The following is a 12,375-nucleotide window of genomic DNA, read 5'->3' as shown; positions in this document are numbered from 1 at the left end:
AGAGCCTTAATGTTTTTCACGCCCACTATCCTGGTTTCTTTAATCTTTTCAATGCACACTGCTAATGAATGCGTCCTGTTGGTATGAGGACATTGGCCAGGTTTGTTCGCTTTTGTGAATTGACTTGAATGCTGTCTAAGCAAGCCTCTAATTCCTTGCTCATATCCAAATATTCTGGGTATAAAAGCCTGCCTGGGATTAAGCTTTTTTTTTTCCATAGATGATCTTCAGGGTGAGAAACCTACGTATCCCCGAGAGCTGGCAGCATTTCATCGATTGTTTTGCTTGGCCAGAGGGAGGGAATGCTGTCCACAGAAGATGGAGTAGGTAGAAGAGGCACTGCAGAGACTGTTTCTCATCTGCGGCCGCCTGCCTCAACTCAAGGCAGATTCTTTGGTTTCTCCCCAATCTTTTATTTCTCTCTGGGGGTGGGGGAGCGCTGAGAAGGAGCTGTGAGCCCTGTTTTGTTGAACCCCATATTCACACATCAGTGCTGTATGTGAGACCCTGGAGGTGTGGTGGGTGTACCAAGTCTTGCTAGCTTTCCTGCCTGCGATGGGTGGGCATCCAGGTGAGAAGCTGCTCAGAGGATACGTGCCATGAAGGGCACCTTCTCCTTTCCTCAAGGAGGCTGCAGGCCTCCCTCGTTTTCTGTTCCTCTTTTCGCCTCCTCTCTCTTTTGGGGATGGGGAGGCTTTCTTTTCCTTTCACATTTTCAAGACCTTCCTCTTTGTTTTTATTTACATATATTTTTGAGGAAGAAAATAATTTTATAATTGGTACCTTTCCCATTCTTAATTTGTTTTTATTTTTAGAGGAAGAGTTTCATATAGCACAGGCTGGCCTTGAATTTTCCAGGCCCATACCCACTTCCTCTATTGCCCCCTCCCTGGTTTCTTTCCCAGTTACTTACAAGATAGAGAGAAGAGAAAAGCTCTCTGGCCCTTTCAGTCTGAGCTATTTGACTTAGAAGACAAAAGGCCCTTCAGAATTAAAGAGAAGGGGGAAAGGATAGGGGGAAAGTGATTTCGGTTAAAAATCTTCATCAGGGTCAAAAACTTGATAGGAAAGCTTTGTTTGAAGGGGCTGTGAGGGCAGCAGTAGGGGTGGAGGTACTGGCAATTGACCTTCAAAAGGTGAGCTGGAGGAAATCTGTTGAGCAGTGGGTAGTCCATTGGAGGATTTCTGAGCCTGGCTCCTCTGAAACCGGTGGAGTGTGTTGAGACCAAAGACTGGGTGGGAAGGGAAGGGAGACAGGAAGCGGCCATTTTAATTCCATACTGTCTCAGAATTGTAAAGAGCCTGCAGAGATTCCAGGGAGGTCTGAGACCTTGAAGGCCAGCTACTTTCCTTGCCTACTGCTTGTGGGTGGGAAAGGGAAGCCAGTGAGCAGAGCTGAGTTGTGGTAAGAGTTAGTTAGGGCTAGGCTTCCGCCTACTGGGGGGGAGAGGGGGCAGAGAGATCACTACCTCCAGAACTTCCCCGGACTGGGTGGCTGAGGCGGGGTGGTGCCCTTGGTGGAGAAGGAACCATTAGCATTTCTAAGACCTGGCAGGCGACTCAGGGGTGACCTTTGCTAGGATAAAGTCGGTTGGGGGCTGCACTGGGGACTGCTGAAGGTTATCAGCTAACCTGGTCTGGTTCACAGCCAGCTGTGTGAAGCTGAGGCAGGATAATCAGGAGTCTTGGAATATTTGCTCTATAGTGAGTTCTAGGTAAGAGATGGAGCTAAAGTGAAACAACCACCCTCCCAGGAGGACCCTGGACTGCAGGGAACTCTGGAGTCCAGAAGGGAAGGAGGAGGGGTCTACTCCAGCGGTGGCAGGCAGCAGCAGGACCTGCAGAAGCTGTGCTCCCAGCAGGGCTCCTAAGGGTAAGGGTAAAGGTAAGTTTAAGAACTATTTGTGGCACATTTTTAAACCCCAGGCTGCTTTTGCCCTAGTACATGGAATTCAGCCACTAACTGATATGTCACGAGAGTGTAGGAACTGATTTTAATGTTAGCTTGAACAAAACCTAAGTAGAAGACAAATTTGTTTCTGCTACTCAGCTGCTGTGGCACTGTGTTTCCTATGGTCCATTCAGACATCTTGGGAATGAATTTCCTGTTCCTTGCCTTCTTTCTGTCTCTGTCTTGAACCAAAATATAGAGGTCCATGGCCTCTACTCTGCCTCTTAGATGTCCCCCTAGACAGATATACTGCCAGGGGCAGGCCTGTGACCCACTCCCTGGAACAGACGCTGAACAAATGCATGAATCAAAGAAATCAACACATGATGAGCATGTGGGCATAGGGCAAGTGACAAAGAGGGTGGATAAGCATCTGAGGGGTGCCTTAACTCTTGCAGTGCTGGGGAAGGAAAACACTGAGTTACAACTGCAGAAAAACAGGATGGCTTCAGGAAGGATCCTGTCCTATTACCACTCCCTCAGGCGGGCAAAGGAAAAGGTGTGAGTGATTGGAGAGAAAGCAGGGAGGCAGTGACCTTGGGTGCAAACACCTCAGCCACAGGCCGACCCCAGTCCTCTCTGGTTCCTCCACCAGCTTTTCACTCCGTCCTCTGGTGGAGGAAGGCAGAAATGGAAACTGGAGGCCTAATTGCTAGGTCTCTCACAGCTCTTCCAGGGAGCACAGGGGCAGGAAATTCCTCAGATTCCAGGCTTGTAGGATCATTGCTGAGTGTTAACCGCAGAGCGGCAGAGCCGGGCTAAGAGGCAGGAGGCAAAGGGAACTGCCTCCTCTTCTGTCTCTTTCCCTTTGTTTTAAAAACGAGCTCAGTTAAAAGGGTCTAGAGGGGCTGCTGGCTGGAACAAAAGCCCCAACTGAAGAATCCTCCTGAAGAAAAAGTCCCAGATCTGGGAATCCCAGAAAACTTAGTGCTGAGTTGAGGAATTTTGAAGTTGAAAATGGACTGTTGTGGACTCTACAGGATCTGTTCTCAGGGTGAATTTTTTGGTTGTTGTTCCCCACCCCTCCAGGTCTCAGTGAGTGGGAAGGAGCTGGCTTGAGCAGAAGCCCTAAGCGCTCCATGTAGAGAGAGCTAAGGATGGCTGTGTGGAGCAAGCAGGAGTGCCTGCTTCCCAGGCAGCATTTGCTCTGCCATGTTTGCACCTCATTTCTCCGTGTCCTGGGCAGGGCAATCCGGAGTTCCTGACTGTGTCTCTCTTCCAGAGGTATCTTGCAAGCCCCCAGGGAGTCTTTTCCATTTCCCAAACAATAACCCCTTCATCTCTTTGGGCTTCCAGAACAACTGCTTGTACTTAGGGAGAGTCTGTCCCGCTGAACTAGGATGAGCTGCTTACTGCCCCAGTGCTCTGTGTTCTTCTGGGACAGAATGTGACTTGATTATGTTATTAACCTCATAGCAGAGTAACAGAGTGAGTGCGGTGGGGCGGGAGGGGAGGGGTGATGAACGGAAAAGCAACCTTGTTGTGTGACTGTCCCTGTCCTTGGGTGTTGGAATATCCATTTGGCAGATCTCTATAATGGGTGTTCAATGCATGGTCTTGTTTTTCTTCCAGTTCAGCCCTTCAAACTGTCATGTATCATGTACTCTGAGAAAATGAAAACTATGTGGTGTGTTTGTTATCGTCCCTAGACATAATAGTTGCTGCTAATAATTCACCACCATGAGTTCCACTCCCAATCAGGACTGACCTCCTCTGTGCTGCCCTGCTGGTGTGGCATGACAGATGGTAGCTGAGATGACAAGATGGGTGTTTTCTTACAGCTGATGATAAAGCTGGGCGGTGGAGGCACACGCCTATAATCCCAGCACTCTGGAGGCAGAGGTAGGCGGATCTCTGTGAGTTCGAGACCAGTCTGGTCTACAAAAGCTAGTTCCAGGACAGGCTTCAAAGCTACAGAGAAACCCTGTATTGAAAAACAAAAACCAAACCAACCAAACAAACAAAACCAAAAGAAAGAAAAAAACAGAACAAAACAAAATCTGATGATAGAACTACTTTAAGAGTAGAGGATTTGTGGGGTCCGAGAATGAAGAAGCAGTGGTCCATAGACACTGTAATATTCTTCCAGTTGCTGCGGATTCTGGAACTTGGGCGGAGCCCATAGTATTGAGCACCCAGCCCCAACAGCAGGCTAAAAATGACCATTGTGGGCTGGCGTCAAGGAGTCATTTCAACCAAAGCCACAGACATGGAGTCAAAAATGCCATGTGCTGGCTGTTCATTTTTGGATGGGAATATGAGCTCTTTTCGTTCTTCAGACTGCTTCTCTCAAGGTGACCAAGATCCAGGATGCAGCAAGAGAGCAGAAGCCACCCTGCTGCTCTGTGTTAACTTTCTAGTCAGTTCACTGTTCTGGTTTGAATTTCCAGAGTGTGGAAGAGTCATCAACTATCTAACCTCATTGGCCTTCCAAAACTCCTAACATGACAAAGTTGTTTGTTTTGAGACAAAAAGATGACTCAGCAGTTATTAGCACTGCCTGCTCTTCCAAAGTTCCTGAGTTCAATTCCTAGCAACCATTGGGTGGCTCACAACCATCTGTAATGAAATCTGGTGTCCTCTTAAGGAGAGACCTGGTCAGTCATCCTCATCAACTTAGACCATGAAACCCAATATGGACAAGTTCAACCCTCACTAGGCAACCTTGACTTGCCTGGATCGCAATATGTACACCAGACTGACTGACTGTCTCTTCCTCCCCAGTGTTGGGATTAAAGGTGTCCTGACATACTGATGCTTAGCAGCTGAAGTTCTTTTTAACTAACTTTGTGAGTGGAAAGAAAAGTTTATACATTTTTTTCTCCTTTTTTTTTTTTTGCTTGAGTACCGTTTACTTCTCATAATAAGTCATATCTGTATGTTTCTACCTTCCTCTAGCCTCCTCTTCCTTGAGAAGGCCACCAGGTTCCTCTAGGGTATTCTGTGCATGGCAGTTATGTAAGGGGATATATAGGACTTTGCTTAGCCCCACTGCTAATCTGCAGCTTTCAGAAGAATGCCCGTTGTTACCAGGATGTATGCATGCTTACATATATGTATGTAAGCAGCTGCCAATACTCAAGGTGTTGAACATCAGCGAGACAGGAAATAGATGGGATATGATATGGTGCTGGTTTGGCTAGGCTTCCTGAAAGAGGTTAAATTCACAGCAAGGAGCCAACAGTTTTGGGTTGCAGAAGGGGAAGGAAATCAGCTCCAGGTGTGTGCATGATTGTGGCTGGAGGGGGCGGGGGCTTGGTAAAGCCTTCTGCTCCTGGATTCTTAGTGGGTAGCTTCCATAGATTCTTGAACAGCAAGTCACCTTGCTGCTGCTAGAGAGGCCACATTCCAATTTCTGGTCACCCGGAGGGAGGGAGGTAAGAAGCAAAGATTAGAAAGGGACCATTTCAATTCAAACGAAGCTAGAAGGATGTGAAGAACTTTGTAGATATCCAGAGGAAGGTGATCTCATAGCATAAGTTATACTGTACTGTTCAATTCTGGAAGAGACCTTAGAGGTGATCAGGTCCCTGCGTTTGAGATGAGAATTGGAGACCAGGGAAAAAATGTGATCTGTTCAAAGCACGCAGCTTACTCTGACCCATTCTGGCTGGAAGACCTGACTACTGGCTTCCATTTCTGCAAAGGTTCTTATATAACCAAGTTCTGCCCAGTGTGGTTTTGTGTGTGTGTGTGTGTGTGTGTGTGTGTGTGTTTGTTTCCCCCAGGGTCTTATGAGCCTTGGCTTCGAACTCACTATGTAGTCAAAGATAACTTGGATTTCTGTCCTGCTTTTATCTCCCAAGAGCTGGGATTAAAGGCCTGTGCCAGCAGACCTAGTTGATGTGGGACTGGAGATGGAACCCAAAACTTCCTACACATCGGACAAGCACTCTGCCCACTGAGATGCATTCTTAGCCTCACCTACTCTCTTTGGCTCCTGGGACTGCACTGGGGAGTGACCTTAACATACCCCTGCATCCTTACTGCCTATGTGCTGCCTCCTAAAAGCAGGACTTGTCCTGGGTCTTTCCTTTCTGCCCAAACTGAAGGCCCTGAGGATGATCCTGCGATCTTAGATGAGGTGAGACTGCAGTAACTTGAGGGAAGGAAGACTGAGAAAAGATTCGGGCAGTTTCTTCTGGGCCACTGCTCTTCCACCTATCCACCATATTCATTACACTCCTTTGCCTTGTGTGAGGGCTTCTATAGGGCTTCCACTGAAGTGACGTGGGCCTAGTTGGCTTCCATCCTGCTCCTTCCCAGGATCCCTAATCTGTATATGTCCATTGTGGGTCAAGTGAGGATAGATCTTGAACCCAGAATGGGAGGGGCAGAGAAGAGCCAGTTAGGCTCACTCAATGATAGGGTTCCCAGGTGTTGTCTAAAGTTCTTTTGGGTTTGGCCTGCAGCCATGAAGTGTTCCACCCAGATGCAAAGTCCCTGGCCTGGAAGGTCGTGCCATTTTCCTTTGATCTTGGAAAGGGCAAAGGTGCAAGTTGTGTCCTCAGCAATCCTTCTATAGCCCAGCTGTCCTTTGGGATGCTGGAGAGTGTGGGAAGAGTTGACTCTTCATGGATTGTGCCAAACTTTGCCATTTTGTTTCCAGAAAGAACCTTCCTTACCCTCCTTTTAAAGCAAACCTGTTGTTTTAGAAGCCACAATATATTTTCATTTACTATCATTTGGCAGGGATTTGTAGAGTGCCAAGTGTGGTTAGCTGCCGAGGAAACAGAAGTGAATACAATGTGCTTACTGCTTCCCAGGAGCTCACAGTTGAGTCAGTTTTTGTTTAAGACCAATAATACTTATATAAAATATAGCAAGAGATTGAATACATAGAAAGGCTCTTTAGGGTAGAGGACAGGAGGCAGAATAATGAGATTGTCTTGCCCACCAGACAGGGCATTCAATCGTCCCTTCTGTGACTATCATACAGCTTGGCAGGATAGAGAAGACTGAGCTGTCTTCTCCCATTGGCAATAGATACTCCCCATGGACTCTATTCATTACTTCTACATTGCTGTGACAAAGCACCATGACCACGGTTGCTTATGAAGGAACCAGTTTAATTGGGATTCCAGAGTCTGTGATGGTGGAGTGATGGCAAAGAGACAGGTGGCTGGAGCAGCAGCTGAGAGCTCACATCTTGATCCACAAGTAGAAGGCAGAGAGGAATTGGGAATGACATGGCAATTCTGAAACCTCAAAGCCCACCCCCAGAAACACACCTCATCCAACAAAGCCAAATCTTTTAATCTTTCCTAAAAAGTTCTACCAGTTGGGGACCAATTATTCAGACATATGAGCCTATGGGGGCCATTTTCTTTCAAACTACTACATAAACTGAGCAAAGTACGTAACTGCTCTGACACCCGGCTTCTTATATAAGTACAGATGGAGTTAAATAATTCCTTAGATCTCTTTCATATTTATGGTCAGGCCAATTGGAAGACTTCTTGAAAGGAGTGCAGTTTCAGAAAATGGAAAAGAGATGCTCAAGTAATACTTCAAGGAAAGCTACCCCTTCTTTTAACATTGTCTGGGGAAAAGGGGCTTGGAAGTAAAAGAAGGAAAAGAGTAGAAACAAAGGCCTGGGACCTGCATCTTAAGTATGCTGGAGCCCTGCAGGTGACTGTGGCAAGATCTTCAGCTCCAGCTATAGAAAACTATATGTGAAAGCTGAACTGGGTAGTGATGGCGCACACCTTTAATCCAAGCACTCAGGAGGCAGAGGCAGGCAGCTCTCTGTGAGTTCGAAGCTAGCCTGGTGAGTTTCAAAGTGTGTTCTAGGGCAGCTGAGAGAAACCCTGTCTCAAAACAAAAACAAAACAACAAAACCAAAACCAAACCAAACCAAAGCAACTCTAAAACAAAACGAAAGAAAGTAAGGAAAAGAAAGGAAAAAAGAATATCATAAATGAGAGCGGAAGTTTCCAGAGGAGAACTGAAGAAGGAGGCACTGGGAGAAAGAGGTTAGATCCTCTCCCTATGGCAGGCTCCCTCCCTTCAGCTTCAGTGGCCTCAGGATTCTAACTGGAGGTTTACTGAATGAAGCTAAGAGATTCAGAAGTTGGAATTTCTTGCTCTAATAGGAAAAAGTCATCCCTGCAAGGTCCTCCATTTAGACTCTCTTAACAACAGATGTGACAGCCTAGGTATGAGTGGCAGGTACCTGTCACCAAACTGACCTCTGATGACTACAGAAAGCCTTTGGGTGCCTCTGTGTGGAAACAACATCCTTGAGGGACTTCTTCTTAGCCCCTACTCTACGAACTTTAAATCATACGGGGCTTTCTGTTCAGTGCTAGCAAGTGGCACACTTAGGCTACATTAATGCTAGCCTTGCTCACCAAGGAGTTTCTCAAGCTTTCTCACCAAGACACAAACACCTCTGTTTAGTGAGGTGGAGGAATGGAGGGAGGCATGTGTGTGTACAAGAGCAGGAAGGGAGGAAACAGTACGAAGGGGAAAGTGGAAATAAGAACACCACCAATGAAGGAGAGTTAGGTGGGACTGAACAAGACTGCAGAAGCTAGGGAAAGAAGCAGAGCTAGCTCTGGCTGCAGCAGGAGGAAGAGCAGCAGGCAGCCATGCGGGGTCAACGGTGGTGGCAGGGTGCTCAAAGGTCCTCACCATGACTCCTCGGGCTCAAACCTGCCCGCATTGACAGATTGGTGCTTGGAGCTTGGAGCTTGGGGCCTTAATATTCTCTCAGGGGAATCTTGGCCTCAAAAGGAGGCCAGAGGCCATGTGAGAAGCAGAGGAAAGGAAATGGCTCAGTCAGGGCTTTCTTCTCCAGTACTTCTGTGATGTCCGTCTCTTTTCTCTGTGTCTGCTGATGCTCTGATAGGCAGGAAAGCTAAAGTATTCCTTCTCCCTGTTCTGACTCCATGGGGTCCCCTGGAGTACACAAAGGTGGTTGGGAGAAGCTGCTCTGTGAGGGGTTTACAGTGCAATGCAAGTTTGTTGGAGGTGGAAGACAGCATGCTTTGGGAGATGTGAAGAGATGAGACCAGAACTGGGCAGAACATGAGTTTTAAAGTCAGAGAAACTTGGTTGTAATCATGTGCTGGATCTTGAGTAAATTTCTGCGTGTTGTTTTTCTCATGCACTAACCGTGTATTGGTAGTACCTTCCTAAGTGATATTAATATTCTAACCTTCACAGTGATTTTAGGAGATTTTTTTTTATGGTTTATTTAACTTTTTTATGTGCATTGGTGTGAAGGTGTCAGATCCCCTGCAACTGGATCTTCAGACAGTTATGAGCTGCCATGTGGGTGCTGGGAATTGAACCCGAGTCCTCTGGAAGAGCAGTCAGTACTCTTAACCACTGAGCCATCTCTCCAGCCCCTTTAGGAGATTTCTTTAAAGTAGCCCCATTATTTTACACAGGAGGAAGCTGACACACATAGAGAAGTTAAGCCACAGATAAGATCTGACAGAACAGTGGCTCTAGAATCAGGCTGGCTGGTGGTCTGTTGTTTGTTTTCCTCAGAAAGGATACAGCTGTTGTGGAGCAGGACCAACTGGTGCACAGTAGGCCCTCTCAGAGCAAGACAGGAGATGCTGAATTAGTATGTGGATAGCATGACTAGGAAGCTCTGAGAAGCAGAAATCAGGTCTTGTTAGAATGATGGAGGATTTCAGTCTTTGGGATGGGGCCGGGGAAGCCCCTGTCCATTCTCAGGAGTGCTCATGGTATTTCTGTCACTCCCGTCCCTCCTATTTACTCTGTAGTCACCGAGGTGGGGCCCGCTTGCTTCTGCCAGCAGGTTTGTAACATTCCAGACAGACTGTTCTGTCTGCTCTGTCTTCCTCCACCACTGATTCTTGACCTTCAGCTCTTATAAAACTTACCCTAGCTCTGACTCAGTTGGCCTTGTCTGCCTGCTCAAGGTCTCATGGTCCTGTGAGTCTTCAGAGTGAACTGCAGGGTAATTGCTCTAACTACTCTGTTATTTTAGCCGACCTAATACTGGGGTGGCAGTGGCAGAGGGGTGGGGTGGCATTATGGAGCTATGTGAGGTGCCTCTTCTAATATGACTAGAAATGAGTTGATGCCAATTCAGTAGAATTTAGGAAGAACTTGAGCTATTCCTCTCATCTTTAGTTGCTCCCAAAGCTGGTGCAGCAAGCTTTAGAACTCTCTCTAGGGTATTTGTTGATGTGCCAGGCTTTAGTAAGGCATGGTGGCCATGCTGAGTCAAGCAGTTTCTGATGCTGGGGACCCAAAGCCCCAAGAGGCATTTTCCTGTTGGAGGTTTTGAGGACTACAGCATCTTAGTGATTTTCTCACTTAACAATTTTTTTAAAATTTATTTTTCTCCTTTTAATTTTTGGCTGGATATCAAACCCAAGGGCTTGTGCATGCTGGGCAAGTACTGTAACAGTAATATGCATCCTTAGTGTCTAGTCTTCTCTTTTAAAAAAGGTATTTGATACATAATGATTTTCCCTTTAGTTCACAATTCTGTGTTTAATTTCCACTACACTTCCTTGAGTAGGTATTATCTCCCTCTTCCAGTAGGTAAACTCATGACAGAGAGGCTAGCTGCTCACCCTAACCTTCTCCAAGCATTAGTGTGTGTTTTATTGTATGGCACTGTGTGGTGAGACTTATCCTGTGTAGAAGGGCTTTGCTTCCACTGAAGTTAAAATGAGTGATCTTTATCTTGGTGGTTACCGACACAAGCTTTTGCTAAGCACATAACTGTGTCTGGCTCAGTGTGGACATGTGAAGAGATATAGATGGCCCACCTTTGCATGCCTTGGACTGTTGTCTAAGCCAGAGGCATTGACGTGGGTTGGCTGTATAGGGCAGTAGGCAGCAGAATTAAAGGAAGAATCTTCTGTATGTTCAAGACTGTGTGAGGCAAGTTGCCTGTTGTGTCTCCATACTGCCAGACCACAGGACAACATTTTCTTTTTCTTCTTAAATATTTATCTATTTGGGGGCTGGAGAGATGGCTCAGTGGTTAAGAGCATTGCCTGCTCTTCCAAAGGTCCTGAGTTCAATTCCCAGCAACCATATGGTGGCTCACAGCCATCTATAATGGGGTCTGGTGCCCTCTTCTGGCCTGCAGGCATACACACAGACAGAATATTGTATACATAATAAATTTTTTAAAAATATATTTAAAATTTTTTAAAAAAATATTTATCTATTTATTTTATGTATGAGTGCTTTGTCTTCATATACACCAGAAGAGGGCATCAGATCCTACTACAGACTTTTGTGAGCCACTATGTGGTTGCTGGGAATTGAACTCAGGACCTTTGGAAGAGCAACCAGCACTCTTAACTGCCAAGCCATTTTTCCAGCCCCACAGGAGAACATTTTCAATAGCCATTCTAATTCTCCCTCCCTCTTTCTATAAGAAAAAAAAGCTACCACTATCCTCTCCAAGTGTGTATACACATAAATGCATTTTTAAACAATTTTCTATAGGCAGCCAGTGGACAGTTGAACTGACTGTAAGGCAAATAGTTACGGGAGTCCTATGTTTAGATAATGATGGGAAAGTTTCAGCCCCCACAGGAAGCAATATAGTAAAATTTATTCTTCAACATTTGGCATTTTCATCTCTTAACACTGAGCTTTTAAGATAGAATAAGCATCTGTAATTAACATAGGGAAGTATGAGATGGCAGCTCTGAAATCGCATCTGACACTGGCTGATGTACCTGAGTTTGCTGAGCCTCAGTTGCCTCATTCAATTGGAAAAATTATCTCTACTGTGCAGGACCGCCCAGAGAATTCAGTGAGATTATATGCATAAAATGTGTAACCTGTAGGTTAAAGTATTCCTGTGAAATTTTAATTTTATCTTTTCAGGAGCTAATGCACATGGGTACAAATATTTTAAATGTAGAATGATAAGCTGTGAAAATAGTTCCTTTTCAGTGTCGTCTTTTGGCTGCATATTGAACTCAACAGATCCTCATGTGTTGGGCAAAGCATGGTTTATGTTTCTTCTTTTTCAGGCATAAAAATAGAAGACTGAACAGGGTAAACAGATCACCAGAGGTCACTCATATGAACACTGGGATTAGAACCCAGAGTAGAAAGCATGGTCAAAGATGTACCCCACATTGCTGAATCTTATAGTGGGGCCATAGATTCCTTTGACAGTCCTTTGAGTGCTGTGGGCCCCCAACCTCACTTTAAACTCTTACTGTGATTTAAAAATTAACATAATTTATAATTATAATTTTATAATATTTTACGATGTATTTTAAAGAAATTATGTGTACTTGTGTGTCTGTGTATAGATATGTGCATATGAGTGCAGGTGCCTGCAAAGGTCAAAAGAAGGCATCAAATTTCTTGCAGTTGGAGTTATGGGTGATTGTGCCTGACATGGGTCCTGGGAACTGGACTCAGGTCCTCTGTAAGAGCAGTATGTACTCTTAACCGCT

The 12,375-nt window shown here is 45.7% G+C and overlaps 1 protein-coding gene across 4 annotated transcripts in view; it reads left to right on the top strand.

The window, feature by feature from the left end:
- Positions 1–12,375, top strand: part of Kirrel1 (kirre like nephrin family adhesion molecule 1) — a 90,010-nt gene that overhangs the window by 20,588 nt on the left and 57,047 nt on the right. The gene's annotated exons all lie outside the window — the stretch shown is intronic.

Source organism: Alexandromys fortis, unplaced genomic scaffold (assembly GCF_014885135.2).
Source record: "Alexandromys fortis isolate MF-2015 unplaced genomic scaffold, M_Fortis_MF-2015_v1.1 scaffold_152, whole genome shotgun sequence".
Taxonomy (NCBI): Eukaryota; Metazoa; Chordata; class Mammalia; order Rodentia; family Cricetidae; genus Alexandromys; species Alexandromys fortis.
The sequence above is the reverse complement of the archived record's forward strand: the minus strand, read 5'-3'. Positions and strand labels throughout refer to the sequence as shown.